Here is a 6,000-nt window from a genome sequence, read left to right as displayed (position 1 = left end):
GTTTAAGCGATGCTCAAAGTGTACATTATTACTAAAAACATTCATATCCAGTTCTCCATCCCTATCCATATAATTTAGTTAAAACCCAAATTCTTCCCTAAAGTTTGTTTAACACAGTGTTAATAACACTTGAAAACCTTCTATATATTATTTACTATATTTTATCCATATACAATTAAACAATACTTACCACTGGGGTTGATGGCCTAGGGGCAATGCAAAATCTTTTAATACACTTAAGTGTGAGGTCTTAAGTTCGAGTCTCATAATAGTCAAAAATTTGACTTAAAAAACAATTAAATAATGCTTCTTCATTTTAATTTTAATTTTTTACTTTTCCTATATCATCAACTCACAAAAAAATACGGGGATTAAATATTGAGAACGTATAGTGTTTCCTGTATATAGGGAATGGGAGGCGAGTCCCTAAACTTGATCCCTATCTTAGGGAGTGGTAAATAGTTTTAAATTTGATGAAAAACTTAAAACTTTCCTTAAGTTACAAAGAAGGTGTTGATCCGGATCAATGACCAAACAACAAGAATATGTGTTTGTCTAAATTACTAAGACTGGTGGATGTAACACCCGGTCTTATTATTCAAGGTTTAACGTAAATTTTACGTAAAACAATCATGTAATTTAAGATTTCATAAACATTTGGAAATACGGGTTTATTAAAACTTTTATAAATCATAAGTTATTCTACATAACGTGATCGAATTCGTTGTTTAAAAATTACAACGTAGCAAAGTGCGGAAGCGTGCATCATTATCGTGTTCGGTTCTTCGCTGAGCTTGATCGTCTTCCGGCGTCCAAGGTGTACCTACATTTCATAAACATGAAATGCTTTAGTCATACGGGGTTTACATCATGTCCGAACGATATCCGGGAAACAATTGATTTTCAAATGAAAACAAAATATAAAAAAAAATAATCTCCACCGTAATTTACGGTGGGACCGTAAATTACGGTGGCCCCTGGGTTTCTATTCTTCTACCGTACAACAGACAATTAGCACCGTAACCAATTCATCTCCACCGTAATTTACGGTGGGACCGTAAATTACGGTGGACTCTGCATTCAGCTTCTCTATTTTTGCCGTTATTCGACACGAAAACTTTCATATCTTTCAAACCGCTTATCCGTTTGATCTACCGTTTCTTCCTACATGATGGTAATTTAATCTTCCATCATATGGAGTTAAAATCCAACATCCGGATTAATAAAATTTAAGACTTTTAAGTCTTCGGCTTATTACTCTTTTACCAAAATTTTGACCCGTTTATACGTTTATCAAACAAAGATACTTGTTTAACCTTTATATCACGTACACTACTTCAAATTAAGGTTATTTACCATATTAGGTTATAATCACAGGTTTATTACACAATTTAAACCTGTTTTCACTCGTATGCTTATTTTGACCCGTAATCCCTCTTTTAACCTATGATTTTGTTTGAAAAGTCATTAAGCTTTCCAAATACAATGTTCCTTACCTAAAACATTTGGTTTACTTATCAAGTAACCAAATGTTCACCTTGACTACTTTTAACACTCTTTGAACCACAATGAGGGTTACCCTTTTTCACATACCTGGCGCAGATCAATATATTGACCCATTTTTAATACCTTGCTTTTATAACCGCTAATTCATAGCGTTGCTAATACCCATTTGACATTTACACCTGAAATAATATAACTCGACAAAAATCATTAGTCGTTATTGTCAAAGGGTGATATCTTCACCTTTTAACCCATTTGGTCTAAGTGACCGAATATGTTGACGAGATGATATTTATTACCATCTCATCTACATGACTCGCTCCGGTTTACATCGTGCGGTCATTTCACTTATTAATCATTTCTTAACACTTTTTAGCCTATCATGGTTTATGTTTTACTGTGTCTTTCAAAACCAATAGTTATGGTCAACGCATGACCAATTTACCGATTTAACTCCTTTTAACCATCCACATGGTTTCTTGTCATGATTGACTACTTTGTTCCATACGTTTACACGCCGGAACATCATACCTCAATTATGTATTTATCTCATTCATAACTAATACGATAAGAGAATATCCTAACATATAAGGCTAGTGTAAGCTATACTTACCTTGCATCCATGCCACGCCTTTCTTTCCGTACGCGCTCCGTTTGACCCGCTTCATCCACAAGCTTCCACTTAGCTTGTTAGGCGTCAAACTATCATCATTCACAAGGTGGTTAGATTAGTCATTAACAAATACGACTATTCCACCTTACGTATTTTCTATGTCGAAATCATTATTCGACTTCGTCATTAGTAAATTTTAACTTTCTACTAGTTAACTACCTCTAATCATATGGTACGTGTAATTAACTAAAATCTACATTATGATTAGATTCCGTATTATCACGTATCACCCCTAATTAAATAAATTAGGAAATTACGTGTTTCATTCATAGTTTCAACATATGAACTTTGTGGGCATAATTTATAACACCAAAAATCAAGTTTCATATCACTGAAAATAGGCTGTTTTTGGTGACCTGTTTAACCTGTTTACATGTCTTTAAAAATTATGATTTTTTTGTGTGGCGTACCCCTCGGAGGGTTCGAACTTGTGTTAAAATTTAAAGATCTAACTCTTTACCAAGAATTCGTAAAAATTCATTTACTAAGCTGCAATCAGATTCGTCACTTCTGACTGCAGCTTACGGAAAAATTCATTAAAAATTCCTCGTTTATCCGATTGACGAAATTCCAATTGGCAATTCTTCTAATCACTTAATACTTTCTACATTAAGAATTTGAGAGCATAACTCAATTCCTAAATTGAGTTATGACATTCGTAATGGGCTGCAGATTCTGCCAGAAAACGCAGTTTGAACCTTTGATACGGAAAAATTCATAAAACGCTCAATTTTCGTCGAAAAAATGCGATGCCAGTGGGGTTTTAAAGATATTTCCTGGAATACATTTTAGGCTCAAGAAACACATGTTTTTACCACGTTTTATCCAGGTTACAGCCAATACAAGTTGGCTGTAAATTCTGATCAAGAACCGTTTGAATTCAGCTTTCAAATTAAGCATGTTCTTGACATCATAACACTATTTATTTAGCGATCAAAACCCTAAGAACATCTTATACCTCAATTTAGCATCAACAAAAATCTGAATTTACTTGAGCTAAGCATGATTTCAATTTATACTTGTCTAGGGTTTACTCCTAAACACTATTTCACTTCAATATCATCCAAACAACATTCATGCAATACTAATTTCGGATTATAATTGTTCATCCATAATTTTGAATAGAATCAAACAACGAATTTTGACATACCTTGTAATCCCCTAGGTTTGGTGATCACTAATTTATTAAAAGCCCCAATTTCCTAGCTTGATTTCCCTTGATTTGGCTGAATTTCTTGTGATTTAGGGTTTTGATAAAAACCCTTTTTGGCTCCTGTGTAAACCACGACCAGAACACACACATGAGTGTGTGTTTTGGTGTTTTGATTTTTATTAAATTAAAACTATTTTCTCATTTAACACTTTTAGTCCCTCAAGTTTTTAGAGTTATCAAAAGGATTATAAACCAAGTTTTCTTTATTGTTTTCAAACCACATAATTAACTAGGTTGATATTCCTAGTTACTTAGTGGGTTTCGAGAGTTATAACCCTTTTTATTTTAAGTCCCGTTAACTCGGGCTTCTTATAAACTTACTTTTCTCAAAGTATTTATTCTCCTTTTAATTAATATTAGGTTTATTTACTTAAATCCTAATATTTACCGGGTAAATTTTCACCACTAACGGTATTTTACCCGTCTTTTAGTATTAACGTGGTTTGATTACCAAACCCGTTTTCGGGGTGTTACAAGTCTACCCCCCTTAAAGAGGTTTCGTCCTCGAAACCTTTTCTTACATAGTTCATTGAGTTCTAAACTCAATGCGTTTTGACTTGAGTAATTTCTTAAACATTACTCATACTCTAACCAATTGTTAGTATTACCAGAAAAATTATGGTAATGTCTTTCTGGTTACAGAACCTCTACGTACCTGATACGACATAATGTGCTTGAAATAGCGTAATTCGGTTATTTATTTTTTTTTTACTTGTTTAGTTAACTTAGCGATTTCCATCGCTTTTAGATATTACCGAACTCTTGGTGAATCCGTTACCTTGACCCGTTTAAGGGTCTTTAGTGAAGTCTTTCACTTTTAGCAACAATTTCTTCTGTTTTCAGAGTTCATTTATTCGGTTTAGTTATACCGAATCTACCGCTTACAAGCAACCAGATTACTTAAATGACCTTTACCGCTCGCTTGGTTATAATGTGATTCCACTTCACATTGCATTTCTTGACCGTGATCGTGTCACGCATGTTTAATTTATATCAACCTTTCATTTTCAAAAAGATCAGTTTTCGAATATATCGTCTTGCGCCTATCAGCGTCAAGACTTGAACCCTTTATGATTACTATTCAAATTCCTGTCAGAATTTATATTTATAAAAATATTATTTCTTACTAAATCTGAATTTTAGTATAACGTTTATCTCTTAACTATGTAATTACTTACGTCAAGGGAATTGACAACCCCTAATTTATTGTTTTTCGTTCTCGTTTTACGCAAGGGATCGTAACAAGTTCCCTCACCTTACGCTATTGACCCGTAGGTTCTTTCACCTAACCTCGTAGGCTATTTTCTTAAGCTTTCGTCTCTTTAAGACGAGGCCCTTATGATCCCTTTGCTTTAGTTCATGACCCGTCGGTCATTTTGGCCCCTCCATTTTTTTTTCTTAATTGCCTCGTTTGACTCATTTTAGGTGAATTTTCATCACCTATGAATGTCAGACTTCGTTCTTTATTTGACCCGTCCAACTTTGAATTGGTTGAACGCAATTACCTAAATTTATATTCGCGAAGATTCTTATCATCTTTTAGTCATGACTCATATTCCGAGTCTTTTGACTTTCTATTTCGCGTTCCTGTTTCTCAGTCTACGCATGTGTTTAAATCCTTACCCATCAACTGGGTGTTTTACTGAAGTCGTTATTATTGCAACCCTTACGGTATGTATTATGACTTCGTTTCTCTTTTATATTCCTACTTCGTTCTCAAATTTGGTGTTTTACAAAATCGGCCTGTTAAGAGTCTTATTTGTATTCTTCGGGTTCGAGTGTAAGTACACTACCTCCCAATGCATATCTACATCACTTTACATGTTTGCATTTTTCCGGGTTCGAGTGTAAGTACACCCCCTCCCAATACATGTCTACATCATCTTACATGTTTGCATTTTCCGGGTTCGAGTGTAAGTATCACTCCCTCCCAATGTTTGTCTAAATCGTTTTACATGCTTGATGTTTTCTGGGTTCGAGTGTAAATACACTACCTCCCAATACTTGATGTTTTCTGGGTTCGAGTGTGAGTACACTCCCTCCCAATACTTGATGTTTTCTGGGTTCGAGTGTAAATACACTACCTCCCAATACTTGATGTTTTCTGGGTTCGAGTGTGAGTACACTCCCTCCCAATACTTGATGTTTTCTGGGTTCGAGTGTAAGTACACTCCCTCCCAATACTTGATGTTTTCTGGGTTCGAGTGTAAGTACACTCTTTCCCAATACTTGTCTGAATCATTTTACATGCTTGTTTGTCCCTTCACTCGGGCTCATTATCCTAATGTAATACGCTCCCGTCACTTGGTTGTGCGTTTACATTGTTACCAAGTATTTTGCTTATCTGATTCATTTGGGCACTTTTTAATTAGTCCCATTCACCCTGCCCTTACTACATCGGATGTAAACGTGTCCGCCGTAAGAAGTTCATGGTAACATATGCCGCTACTTACTTGGCCAGAGTAAGCGATTAACACATGACACGCATGACCTTTTTACAGTTTTCACATCACGCCCTATGTAAGTAATACCTCTATCTGTTTTTCTTGGAAACAATATCCCGGATAGGTTTTCTATTCAGGTCTTTCCAAGTTTTTTTTTTTAATTTTAC

At 34.8% G+C, this 6,000-nt stretch overlaps 1 long non-coding RNA gene across 1 annotated transcript; it reads right to left on the bottom strand.

The window, feature by feature from the left end:
• Positions 1-764: 764 nt before the first annotated feature.
• Positions 765-3,699, bottom strand: LOC110940177. Its single transcript, XR_002592875.2, has 4 exons — positions 3,327-3,699; positions 2,117-2,205; positions 1,630-1,685; positions 765-823 (listed from the first exon to the last, which is right to left on the bottom strand). It is a non-coding gene; the product is annotated as an uncharacterized LOC110940177 (long non-coding RNA).
• Between the last annotated feature and the right edge of the window lie 2,301 nt (positions 3,700-6,000).

The sequence above is a fragment of the Helianthus annuus genome, chromosome 5 (assembly GCF_002127325.2).
Source record: "Helianthus annuus cultivar XRQ/B chromosome 5, HanXRQr2.0-SUNRISE, whole genome shotgun sequence".
NCBI classification, from domain to species: domain Eukaryota; kingdom Viridiplantae; phylum Streptophyta; class Magnoliopsida; order Asterales; family Asteraceae; genus Helianthus; species Helianthus annuus.
This window is presented reverse-complemented; position numbering and strand designations above follow the sequence as displayed.